The sequence below is a fragment of the Mirounga angustirostris genome, unplaced genomic scaffold (genome assembly GCF_029215605.1).
Source record: "Mirounga angustirostris isolate CCGP_5_RB_7025 unplaced genomic scaffold, mMirAng1.0.hap1 SCAF_3, whole genome shotgun sequence".
Taxonomy (NCBI): domain Eukaryota; kingdom Metazoa; phylum Chordata; class Mammalia; order Carnivora; family Phocidae; genus Mirounga; species Mirounga angustirostris.
The window spans coordinates 169,486,751-169,500,688 of NW_026991711.1; the positions used below are offsets into that span (position 1 = coordinate 169,486,751).

General features: G+C 40.7%; 1 protein-coding gene and 1 pseudogene across 1 annotated transcript in view; both read left to right on the forward strand.

The window, feature by feature from the left end:
* CPS1 (carbamoyl-phosphate synthase 1) overlaps positions 1 to 13,938 on the forward strand; it is a 355,746-nt gene that overhangs the window by 23,018 nt on the left and 318,790 nt on the right. The window lies entirely within an intron of this gene.
* Positions 1,518 to 8,765, forward strand: LOC123838895 (perilipin-2-like; annotated as a pseudogene).

Consider the following 13,938-nt stretch of genomic DNA (forward strand, 5'->3'; position numbering starts at 1 on the left):
GCTTGTGTTCCCTTTCTTGCTGTGTATCTCTCTGTCAAATAAATAAATAAAATCTTAAAAAAAAAAAAAAAGAGGCCAGGGAGGGGTTGAAAGCAGGGGAGTGGAGTGATTGTTTACATTTGTGGCAAAGGGATTGGTGAGTGGTTCTGTGGATCCCAGTTAAGAGGTTACTGTGCTCTTGTAGGTGAGAGATGATGACCGCCCAGAAACAGATGTAGTGGGGATGGAAGGAAATGAATGGATTCTCAATATATATATTTTTAGAGATAGAATTGACAGGGTTTGCCAACTATCTTAGTCCATTCAGGCTGCCATAACAAAATACCATTGATCGGGTAGCTTATAAACAACAGAAATTTATTTCTCACAGTTTTGGAGGTGGGAAGTCCAAGATGGGAGTACCAGGACAGTCAGATGAGATCTCTGTTCCAGGTTACAGACTTCTCATTTTATCCTCACATGGTGGAAGGGACAAGAGATCCTTCTGGAGCCTCTTAAATAAAGGCACAAATCCCATTTATGAGAGGTCCACCCTTATGACTAAAGCACTTCCCAAAGGCCCCATCTCCTAATACCATCACATTGGGTTGGGATTTCAATAAATGAATTTTGTGGAGGGAGGAGGCCACAAACATTCAGACCACAGCATTAATAGATTAGATGTGGAAGTAACATCTCACTCGAATATTGATAGAAGCTATGGCTCATTAAGTGGTTGAAAATATGGTCACTTTACAGTCATGAAATAGCCATGGAATAGTTTGTGGAAAAATCTGTCATTTCTTGTCACTTCTACCTTGAACCGTTAAGATTTTCTCTGGTGTGGATTCTAAGTCTGTAAGACTGGTTCAATGAGTCATTCTACTCTTAAATAACATGTGACATTATTTAAACAGCAGTTACTGAGATTAGTGTTCTCTTCACACAGGAAGAAAGTCATTCTCTTGTGTTGTAAACTCCCCATTGATTTAATGCAGGACTGGAAGCTATAAAGGGTGAAGTAGGGAGGGAGGAAGGGTAGAGAGAGAGTAGATGAACTGGAGGCCAGTGAGTCAGGCCTACCGAAATGCCTTTTTTTCATTAAGTATTAGTGTTTTTAACTGAAGAGTGGGCCACTTCTGCGGGCCCAGAGGATTCGGGAGGATTTGGGATTCAGTGTGTTGTTGTTGTTGTTGTTGTTGTTGTTTTTAAGATTTACCCATTTATATGAGAGAGGGAGAGGGAGCAGGGGGAGGGGCAGAGGAAGAGAATCTTTCAGACTCCCCACTGAGCACAGAGCCCAACGCAGGGCTTATTCCCAGGACCCTGAGACCATGACTTGAGCCGAAACCGAGAGTCCAATGCTCAACCGATTGAGCCACCCACGCTCCCTGGGATGCAGTATTTTTGAGTGCATCAAACCAGAGTTCTTCAGGGTCTCAGTCCTTTCTATTTTTTTTTTAATATTTTATTTATTTGAGAGAGAGAGAGAACAAGCAGTGGGGAGGGGCAGAGGGAGGGAGAGAGAGAGAGAAGCAGACTCCCTGCTGAGCAGGGAGCCCCATGTGGGGCTCAATCCTAGAACCTGGAGATCATAACCTGACCAAAGGCAGACGCTTAACCAGCTGAGCCACCAGACACCCCCTTCTCAGTCCTTTCTAATCAGGGAATAGTTAGATTTACCAGGATTGAGGATATAATCTCCTCTGTACCTCTGACACCTTCATAATTAAGTCCTGGGCATCGTCCTTAGTCTTGACTCCCTTTGGCATAAGAATGTCTAATGTATTCCAAAATTTTTGTTATTTTCTCTGTGTATACTAAAAGGTCTTTCACAAAATCAACAAACATTGATGAATAAAAAAATTTTCAATAAAGTAGAGATTGATGGATAATCCCTCAAATTATAAACTATCCTATCTCAGCCCCCAAACCAGTATCATGATTATTGGGAAGCACTAGAGGTATTTCATTTCATTTCAAAAAGAAGGTAAGAAAAGGCACCTGGGTGGCTCAATCGGTTAGGTGCCAGACTCTTGATTTCTGTTCAGGTCATGATTTCAGGGTCATGGGATTGAGCCCCGTGTTGAGCCCTGGAGTGGCTCCGTGCTCAGTGCTGAGTCTCCTTGAAATTCTCCCCGCCCCCCACCCCGCCCTGCTCACGTGCACACACACGTGCTCTCTAAAATAAGTAACTGAAATTAAAAAAAAAAAAAAACAAGACAAGAAAGCTTTTAAATAGGGTATGTGAAGGGAAGACCCTTGTTTCATCTCTAATGAGGAAACCTGGACAAAGAGGCAAAAAAGCAATCGTATTTGTGTTTAGAGCTTTTGAAGAACTGTGGACATAAAGAACATTGAGTAAACTGAACTTGAGAAAGTGGTGAACCACAGAGAACCTGGGCAGCACATCAGAGAGACCTGCAGCCATTTCTAGCCCTAGGGGCAGTTGCCTTGGAAGCCGGGTGAGCAGAGAAGTCTACCAGGGCAAGGAGAAACCAACTGAACTTTTTAGTGGCTGTACACAAGCTGGTATATAGCCCAAACTCAGAGCTAATCATTCCTGTCCAGTTTGCCACCATGGACTTTTGCTAAGTAAGCAACAGTACCTCTTAAGAGGATTATGCATTGTTGGTGGAAAATGCAAATTGTTACAACCTGTAAAGAAGACAATTTAGTAATAATTGTCAAAATCACAAATGCCTGTATCTTTTGACTCCGTAATACAATTTTGGGGAATTTATCCTATAGCTATACTTGTATACCTGGTAAATGATCTATAGGTACATTATTCTTCGCAACATAGTTTGTAGTAGGGAAAAATGTAAATATTATAAATGTAGGGAATTGATCAATTAAATTATGTTCTGTCATGCAATATAATGTGACATGTCCATATAAAAACGAGGAAGCACTATATGTATTAATGTGGGAAGATCTCCCAAGATACATTAAGTGAGAAAAAAAGCAAGGTACAGGATAATGTGTATGGTATGGTACCTTTATTTGATTGTAGAAGTATAAAGAATGTCTGGAAAGATATACAAGAAGCAGTAGTGGTTACTTGTTGGGGTTATTTGTGGGGAGGGGTAATGTTGGGAACTGGGTGGATGATGGACTGGGGTAAGAGAATTTTCATGGCTTATTTAAAATTTGTTATGCTATATATCACATCTTAAAAATTTAAATTAAAATTCATAGTTGAATTACAAGGAAGTCAAGGAAAGCCCAGCCATCAAAAATGAAGAGGAAAACAAATAACACATTAAGTGGGAGTTGGAAATGTAGTTGCCTTTGGAGGCAGGACGGGAGCTTCCCTAATCTTGGTAATTATGGGCTTGAATTTAAGTGTTTATCTAAAAGGTGGGAAGTTGAAACCGAGATCCTGCATTAAATTGGAATCCTCAAAGGGCTACATGCTAAGTGAAAAGGCAAAGAAAATGCCTATTGTTGCTCGAAGAGTAGATCTTAAAAGTTCTCATCAATTGTACCTATGTGGTGATGGATGTTAACTAGACTTATTGTCGTGATCATTTTGTAATATATACATATAGCAAATCATTATCCTGGACACCTGGAACTAATATGTTCTATGGCAATTGTATCTCAAAAGAAGAAGAAGGAGAAGGAAGAAAAGGAAAAGAAAGAAAGAAAAAAAAAATTTATCCACAAGTACAAGCAGGTAGGTGATAAGGAAGCTTTTGTATCTCAACCTGGCTCTGGGTATGAGAAAAATACTTTCCTAACGGGGTGCCTGGGTGGCTCGGTCGTTAAGCGTCTGCCTTCGGCTCAGGTCATGGTCCCAGGGTCCTGGAATAGAGCCTCGCATAGGGCTCCCTGCTCAGCGGGAAGCCTGCTTCTCCCTCTCCCACTCCCCCTGCTGGTGTTCCTCTCTCGCTGTCTCTCTCTGTCAAAGAAATAAAATCTTAAAAAAAAACCCCAAAATACTTTCCTAAGGATTTGTAACTATTGACCTGACTTTACTTAGGTTTAGGTTTCAAATATGTACCCATAAGAATGACTAAAATTTAAAAGAATAAGACAAGGTTGTCCATTATTGCCATTATTATTTAACATTTTACTGGAGTCAAGAGAAGAATAAATAAATAAACATAAAAATTGAAAAGGAAAGGAAGACTAATTGCAGATATTATTATATATCTAGAAACATAAGAAATCACCTAAAGAAACTATTTTGTACAACAATTTAGTAAGGTAGCAGGTAAAAAATAGTGAAAAGAAATGCATACTTTTCCTATATATGAACAAGTAATTTTTTTTCTATGCAAATATATGTACAAGTAGTTTGAAGAAACAATAGAAAAAATATTTTGAGAAGATGGAAAGAAGACACAAATAAGTGAACAACATCCTAGGGAATGTAAATGAATTAAGCTTGCCAGTTGAAAGACAGATTATCTGTTTGGATTAAAACCACTAAAACAAAAATAAACTAAAATTACAAAAAAAAAAACACCTGTAAGCTGTTTATGAGAGACATGCTTAAAACATAAGGACCTAGGAAGTTTGGAAGTAAAAACATGTAAAGTATGTTAGCTAAGAGTGAACCAGTAGAAAGCTAATGTCGCTATATCAATATGAAACAAAGTAAGGGAAAATTTATTAAGAATAAAAGGGCCATTTGATAAAATATAAGTTCAATCATGATAAAAAACTTTTAGTAACCAGAAGAAGGGAACATCTTAAACCCATTAAAGGGTGTGTACAATACAATCTGCAGTAAATATTACAATACATGTTGAAGCCTCGGAAGTATTGCCTTTAATTTCCTTTCTAATATCACTTCTATCCAAAATTAAATTCTAGTTATTAGAGTGGTAAAATTTGGGGGTGCCTGGCTGGTTCAGTCAGTAGAGCATGGGACTCTTGATCTCAGGGTTCTGAGTTTAAGCTCCACATTGGGTGTAGAGATACTTAAAAATAATAAAATCTTAAAAATAAAAAAGAATGGTAAAATTGGGAAAAGACAAAAGTTATAAAGATTGAATAGGAGGTACAAAAGTTATTATTATTAGCAGATAAAGATTGCCTGTGTGAAAAAATCCACAGGAATGCTGGGACAAAGTATTAGAAATAAGATCTCATAAAGTTTACTGTAAATGAGATAGATAATAAAAACTCAGTTGCTTTTGAGCACCTGGAGGGCTTAGTCAGTTAAGCATCCAACTCTTGATTTCGGCTCAGGTCATGATTGTGGGGTCTTGAAATCAAGCCTGGGTGGTGAGCTCTGCACTCAGTGGGGAGTCTGCTTGAGATTTTCTCTTTCCGGCTCCCTCTGCACCTCCCCCCCCTGCGCTCACTCTCTCTCAAATCAATAAATTAAAAAAAAAAACAAAACTTGGACCGCATGGGACTCGCTGGTCCTTGGCTTCTGGGCTGCTGTTGGTCGATTTCTTTCTCCAGGGAGAAAAATGGCATCTGTTGCAGTTGATCCACAACCGAGTGTGGTGACTCGGGTAGCCCATTTGGTGAGCTCCACGTCCGACCTCATCTCCTCAGCTTATATCAGTACAAAGGATCGGTACCTGTGCTTGAAGTCTGCATGAGAGATGACAGAGAAGGGTGTGAAGACCATCACTTCCGTGGCTGTGATGAGTGCTCCGCCCATCATCCAGAAGCTAGAGCCACAAATTGCCGTTGCCAGTACCTCTGCTTGTAAGGGGCTAGATAGGATTGAAGAGAAACTGCCTATTCTGAATCAGGCAACACACCAGGTTGTTGCCAATGCCAGAGGTGCTATGACCAGGGCAAAAGATGATGTGACAACTACTGTGACTGGGGCCAAGGATTCCATGGCCAGCACCACCACTGGCAATGTGGAGAAGACCAAGTCTGTGGTCAGTGGCAGCATTAACACAGTCTTGGGAAGTGGGATGATGCAGCTGGTGAGCAGCGGAGTAGAGCATGTGCTCACCAAATCAGAGTTGCTGGTGGACCAGTACCTCCCTCTCACTGAGAAAGAACTAGAAAAAGAAGTAAAAAAAGTTGAAGGGTTTGAGATGGTTCAGAAGCCAAGTTATTACACTAGACTGGGATCCCTGTCTATCAAGCTCCACTCACGTGCCTACCAGCAGGCTTCCAACAGGAGTAAGGAAGCCAAGCAAAAAAGCAAAGAGACCATTTCTCAGCTCCATTCCCTGTTAATCTGATTGAATTTGCCAGGAAGAATGTGCATAGTGCCAACTGGAAAATTCAAGGTGCTCAGGATAAGTTCTCTCTCTCCTGGGTGGAGTGGAAGAGAAGCATTGGCCATGATGATACAGATGAATCCCACTGTGCTGAACACATTGAGTCACGTCCTCTTGCTATTGCCCACAACCTGACTTAGCAGCTCCAGACCACGTGCCACACCCTGCTGTCCAATATCCAAGGTTACCACAGAACATCCAAGATCAGGCCAGTCACTTGGGGGTGATGGCTGGTGACATCGACTCACGGTTCTGCAATGTTGCCTCCTTTAAGGAAGTGTCTGACGGCCTCCTCACTTCCAGCAAGGGGCAGCTGCAGAACATGAGGGAGTCTTTAGATGATGTGATGGATTATCTTGTTAACAACACGCCTCTCAACTGGCTGGTAGGTCCCTTTTATCCTCAGCTGGCTGAGTCTCAGCATGCTCAGGACCAAGGTGCACAGGACACAAGCAGTCCAGAGGCCCAGCAGCCTGAGCACAGAACACATTCAAGCTGTCCTTGTCACCACTCCCTGGTGTGGCCAGCTGGAGGAAACTTTCTGTGATGTTGAAATTAACCTGCTAGATGATTCTGAATTGGGGAAGCAGCTAGCTAGAGAAAAGGTCCTCAGTTGTAGTCATTTCTAACTGGATTAAGAGCTTTACAATTTTTGGCATTAGCAGATGAGTTTTGTTGTTTCCCTGGTGGTATGAGAAGAATGATAGGTTGGTCAGAGTCTAGCCAGGACTCCCAGAAAGTTTCAGTGCATTTACCATTGTTGCTGTTTGTTTGTATTGAATAAGAACATCTTCATGTGGGTTGTGGTGTGGGCTGGCGTCTGCTCCGGTCTGGTCTGAGCCAGCTTCATCTCACTGGTTTGTCTCACAAAGCATGACTCTACAACTTCAGTTTTTTAAATTTTTCATGAAGGAATGAGCCCTATAGATACATTTGGGTTTATTGTGTTGCATTATAGCTATAGTGTTTTAAGTATGATAATGGGTAACATTGTCCAGCTTTTGTGCAGCTGACTACAATGTGTCAATAATGCTGGGCATAAAGTTCAAAGGGCAGAATGGTGGGGTGTAAGAGTGGAAGGGTGTAGACAAGGACTAGATATTGTTTTCTTGTATGGCTTTATATGTCTATTCCAATAGTGCTAATTAAGTGCCTCATATAACACTAAAGAATACATGTAACTGGGTGCTGATAAATTCTGGAAGCCATATGTCTGGAACACCTGGGTGGCTTTTTTTTTTTTTCTTAAGGCTCTGGTTTTTCCTGATGGAAGGGCCATGGCCGTTCTATCACAGGCTACTCAGTCTCAGTTTCATTAAAATTTGTTTAATTAATAATATGTTAACAAATAAGTAAACTCACAGATAAGGTGAAGAGCTTAGTTTAAAGCCATGCTGTGTTGCAACCTCCAGAATTCACATCCTATAATACATAATGCTATGACAGTGATTCTCGCCTAGCTGCACAATCAGATTAACATTTATAAAATGCATTTTAGAATAAAACCAGAAGATGGCAATAGAGTAACATAAATCTAAACAGTAGAGACATTTTTATGTAGTTTTATGTAGGCTTTGTCCTTCAATATGCTTATATCGACTACTTCTCCAAACTTTGTCTCAAAATACCTGCAAATAGCTTGTTATGCAAGTGGGCTGAAATGCATTCTTTAAAAAAAAGAAAGAGAAAAGAAAGTCAGTAACAAAACCTTATGGCGTATCAGCATTCTCTTGTTCTGTGCAAAAGAATATCCAGGATCCTTTCTGAGCCAGGCAAGTTTTCATTTCAAAAAGTCTGTAAGAACACGAGAGGGAAGACTCTCTGGAGAAAGCACACTGGAGAGCAATCAAGAGACTTGCATGTAATTGCTTTCACTTTAATTTCTAATTTTTTTTTTTAAGTATTTTGTTTATTCATTTGAAACACAGAGATAGAGAGAGAGAGCATGAGCAGGGAGAGAGGCAGAAGGAGAAGGAGAAGCAGGCTCCCTGCTGAGCCAGGAGCCCGATGTGGGGCTCAATCCCAGGACCCTGGAATCATGACCTGAGCTGAAGGCAGATGCTTAACCCTCTGAGCCACCCAGGCGCCCGCTTTCACCTTAATTTCTGAGGTGTAATATAACATAAACGATATGTACTTGGGCTTGCCAAAAGATTTGGGTTCCATCCTGATTTTACCATCTACAGGCTCTGTGATTATGGGCAAGTTTTTCTTTCTGAAGCTTAATTTTCTCTTCTGTTAAATAGGAGGAATAGTAGCTGTTATCTTGTGGTGATATTGTAAGGATTAGATGAAATAACATTTAGCTCAGTGTCTGGCATGTGATAGGAAGCTAAAAAATGCTAGCTATTATTCCTCCCGCTAAATTTGGGTGGAAGAAACTTGCCTTGTACAGTTGACCTTTGAACAACACAGGTTTGAACTGCACAGGTCAATTTATGTGTGGATTTTTCCCAATAAATACAGTACAGTACTGTAAGTGTATTTTCCTTATGATTTTCTTTCCTTTCTTTAGCTTACTTTATTGTAAAAATATAGTAGATAATACATCTAGCATTTAAAATATGTGTTAATCAACTGTTTATGTTAGTGGTAAGGCTTCTAGTCAATAGGAAGCTATTAGGAATTTAGTCTGGGGGGAGTCAAAAGTTGTATGCAGATTTTTTTTTTTTTTTTTTTTTTGAGAGAGAGAGAATGAGAGACAGAGAGCATGAGAGGGAGGAGGGTCAGAGGGAGAAGCAGACTCCCCGCTGAGCAGGGAGCCCGATGCGGGACTCGATCCCGGGACTCCAGGATCATGACCTGAGCTGAAGGCAGTCGCTTAACCAACTGAGCCACCCAGGCACCCTGTATGCAGATTTTTGACTGCATGGGGTGTCAGTGCCCCTAACCCCCACATTATTCCAGGGTCAACTGTAGTTTTGAAAAAAATACTAACCACTAAATTGTGTCAGACATTTTTTGTTGCTTATTAGTATATAATTAAACAAAATAAAAGAAAAGAAAATTTCCAAGAACAGGTTGCATATTTCTATTTATGGTAGACTTTAACTATTCCCATTATGTCAGAACTAGGTAGAATCTGGTGTTTTATTTAGAGTGTGTTCCTTTCTTTGCCAGATATATTATCCTTAACACAGTGCATTCAGTCTCCTCTAATCAGTTTGTCAAGTAAATGCAAGCTCATTTCCACTCATTGATGATGTGATTATACCTTTATACAGCAGGACTGTGTGAAGTGATCTTATTTGTGTCAGCGATGGTAGTAAAAATATCAATAAACAGAGATCTTTCCATTGCTGGACCTGAGCTATCTGATACTCTATAGGAATAGGTTAAGTTTTGCATTTTAATTTGCATAAAATAACAAACTGCTTTCAGATCAGCAAAGGGGCTCCAACCTATAACTTGAAAGAGAGAGACAGAGAGAAAGGCAGAGACAGAGACAGAGACACACAGAGAGAAATACCATTAAGGATGACTTGCCTTCATAGAAGTCTGTGAGACTGTAAAGAGAAATCACCACCATTATTGATAATTTCTTTCATCACAGTTAAAGTATAGAGTCAATGAACTTTAGTACGTAGAATTATCCCATTCACTGTCTTTATAGACGTGACATTACCTGTATCCTGTTGTTTTTTCCTCTCTTTGAAATCCAGACAGTACCAATAATTGATGCTAAGTGCTTTCCATTTAAATACCAAAGTTTTTTTTTTTTTTTTTAAAGATTTTATTTATTTATTTGACAGAGAGAGAGATAGCCAGAGCAGGAACACAAGCAGGGGGAGTGGGAGAGGGAGAAGCAGGCCTCCGGCTGAGCAGGACTCTGGGATCATGACCCTGGGATCATGACTTGAGCTGAAGGCAGACGCTTAATGACTGAGCCACCCAGGCGCCCCTAAATACCAAAGTTCTACCAAGCCAGAGGTTTTCATCTTTGGCTGCACTTCAGCGATACTTGAGGGTTTTAAAAATGCCAGAGTCTTATCCAGATTTCTTAAATTAGAATTTTTGCAGGCAGGAAAATAAATTATTTTTTAAAAAGTGTTTCCAGGGGCGCCTGGGTGGCTCAGTTGTTTAAGCATCTGCCTTTGGCTCAGGTCATGATCCCAGCATCCTGGGATGGAGCCCCGCATCACATCTCTCCCTCTCCCACTCCCCTTGCTTGTGTTCCTGCTCTGGCTATCTCTCTCTCTGTCAAATAAATAAATAAAATCTTAAAAAAGAAAGTGTTTCCAGGTGATTCTAGTATACATTTAGGCTTGAGAACGACTAAACTAAGTATCATTAGTGAGTGCATATTAGCGAGAGTAGCAGTTCTAGCTTGGTCCTTTTAATTCTCATCCCATTTTCTCTAGCTTTTTTGCAAATGGGCTCCATTCTCCTTAGCTTTTCCTCTTGTACCTTTCAGCAGACCAATCCTATTTAACCAGATCTTATTCATCTGGTGGGATTTCCTCAGTTTCCCTCCTCTCTATTCTCCACCTTGCCTCTACTTCTCAAATCTGGTTCTCTCCCCTGTCTCAAAGGCAGACGTGTTCTTTTTTCCTCCCCGAGCCTTTCTCCTCCACTTCAACTCTCCTACTTCCTTTAGGACCATGGTCCTTCAATTGATCCTCTTGTGTCTTGAATTTGCAGTTCAAGCTCTACAAACTTTTGGGTGTCCCTGATGTGCCAGGAGCTAGGGATACAAAGGAGAACGAGGTAGTCAAGGAGTGCAGTTAAGAAGGGGAGACAAAAATACAGACCTAATTATACTGTGGTGTGATTTGGACAACAAGGGAAATATGCAAAGAGCACAAGTAGCAAAAAGGAAGGTGATTGCCAATTTTTCTGTACTTAATCCCTTCTATGCTGGAAAAAAGTCAGTTTTGCATGATTCTAAATGGCAGTTACTTTCCCTTGATTTTTAAATTAATTGTCCTTTTCTTCCGTGTCTTTTCTTTCACTGCCAAGTTTCTTAAAAGGTAACTTACATTTTATGTCTTTGGTTTCTTAACCTTCTTCTTCTAGCATCCGTTTTTACTGCTAGCATTTTCTGGCTCACCAGTAGCCTTCTTTTCAATGAGCTGCCTTCTTAATAGTATCATACACACTGAAACTTTCACTTTTGCTGGCTTCTGTGACATCACATTCTCTTCATTCTCCTCCTGACCTCTCTGAAAAGCCTTTGTCTGTTTCTTTTTTATAATTTTTTTTTTTTAAGATTTTATTTATTTGTGAGAGAGAGAATGAGAGACAGAGAGCATGAGAGGGAGGAGGGTCAGAGGGAGAAGCAGACTCCCTGCCAAGCAGGGAGCCCGATGCGGGACTCGATCCCGAGACTCCAGGATCATGACCTGAGCCGAAGGCAGTCGCTTAACCGACTGAGCCACCCAGGCGCCCTGTCTGTTTCTTATTTAGCTTCTTCTTCCTTTCACCCATTAAAGAGGTGCTCTCAAATCTGATCTAAAACTTCTGTCTTGGGTGCCGGGGTGGCTCAGTCGGTAGAGGATGTGACTCTTGATCTTGGAGTCGTGAGTTTGAACCCCATGTTGGGGTAGAGCTTAAAAAAGAAAGTCTTAGGGGCACCTGGGTGGCTCAGTCGTTAAGCGTCTGCCTTCGGCTCGGGTCATGATCCCAGGGTCCTGGGATCGAGCCCCGCATTGGGCTCCCTGCTCGACGGGAGGCCTGCTTCTCCCTCTCCCACTCCCCCTGCTTGTGTTCCTGCTCTCGCTATGTTTCTCTCTGTCAAATAAATAAAATCTTAAAAAAAAAAGAAGAAAGTCTTAAAAAAAAACCCAAAAACTTCTGTCTTTTTTCTGTGCATTCCTTTCCTTGAATATCTGATCAAATGATTACTCCTATCTAGGAAAACAATCTAAAATTTGGATTTCTAATCTATTAAACCATTAACGTATTGAAGGTGGGAAACAGTATCTTATTTTTTTTTTTTAAGATTTTATTTATTTATTTATTTGAGAGAGAGAGAGAAACAGCATGAGAGGGGAGAGGGTCAGAGGGAGAAGCAGGCTCCCCGCTGAGCCGGGAGCCCGATGTGGGACTTGATCCCAGGACTCCGGGACCATGACCTGAGCCGAAGGCAGTCGCTTAACCAACTGAGCCACCCAGGCGCCCTTATTATTTTTTTTAATCCCTAGAGCTAAGCATATTTAAAAACATCCAGTGAGCTTTAGATCAATTCAGTTTGACAAACTCCCAAGATTCAGTTCTTTATTTCTAATTGGTGGTTATTTCTACATGCTCTCAAAAATTTATTTTGTCCTAAAGTTATCTTTTAATTATTCTCCTAAATTAATCTGTTCACCTTTTGGACACATATGGACTGAATGATCACCAGGTACCATGTATACTAGCCACAAGGGATACATACATTGTTGAACAAAGATGATATGCTCTCCTTTCTCATAAAGAGAAACCTCCTCTAAGGAGGTTCCTCATTTATTACAATACTGTTAACTATTTTTTAGATATCTAGGCCTAAGAGGTTAAAATAATAACTGATTTCTTCTCATTCGTTTGATCAAGTCTCTAATACTTTGCCTTCCCAATGGCTCTGGTATAGCTGGATCATTGTGGTACTCTCCGAATTGCTTTTCAGTGTCTTCTTGTTCTAAAAATATTCCTAGAGCCCCACTCTGAGCATTTTATGTTCCTGTTTGAATACCTTCAGTGGTTTTCATTTCACTTCTCTACTCTAATACTTTCAGTGGGTTCAGAACCCATAGGCCAATATGTGGGGTCTTCAGTAAGGCCCCACCTCCATTGTCCTCATTTTCTTGTGTTGCTCTTTTTCAGTACACACCTGTTCCAATCAGACTGGTCTCTTCGCTGCTCCCTGGGTACACATTTCACCTTTTTTTTTTTTTTTTTTTAACCTCTTGGCCCTTGTTCTTTTTTTTTTCTTTTCTCTTGGGTAGTTTATTCTTTTTATTCTTTTGATTTTATTTTTTAATTTAAATTCAATTAATTAACATATAATGTATTACTAGTTTCAGAGGTAGAAGTCAGTGATTCATCAGTTGTATATAACACCCAGTTCTCATTACTTCATGTGCCCTCCTTAATGTCCATCACCCAGTTACCCCATCCCCCCACCCCCTCCCCTCCAGCAACCCTCAGCTTGTTTCCTATGATTAAGAGTCTCTTATGGTTTGTCTCCCTCTCTGACTTCGTCTTGGTTTATTTTTTCCTCTTTTCCCTATGATCCTCTTTTTTGTTTCTTTTTTTTTTTTAAAGATTTTATTTATTTATTTGACAGAGAGAGACATAGTGAGAGAGGGAACACAAGCAGGGGGAGCGGGAGAGGGAGAAGCAGGCTCCCCGCTGAGCAGGGAGCCCGATGCGGGGCTCGATCCCAGGACCCTGAGACCATGACCCGAGCCGAAGGCAGACGCTTAACGACTGAGCCACCCAGGCACCCCCTCTGTTTTGTTTCTTAAATTCCACATATGAGTGAGATCATATGATAATTGTCTTTCTCTGATTAACTTATTTCACTTAGCACAATACCCACTAGTTCCATCTGCGTCATTGCAAATGGCAAGATTTCATTTTTTGATGGCTGAGTAGTATTCCACTGTATATATTTACCACATCTTCTTTATCCATTCATCTGTCGATGGATACCTGGGCTCTTTCCATAGTTTGGCCATTGTGGACATTGCTGCTATAAACACTGGGGTGCAGGTGTCTGGGCCCTTGTTCTTGCTATGTGTTCTGTGAGATGTGGCCTCCTCTCCTTTTC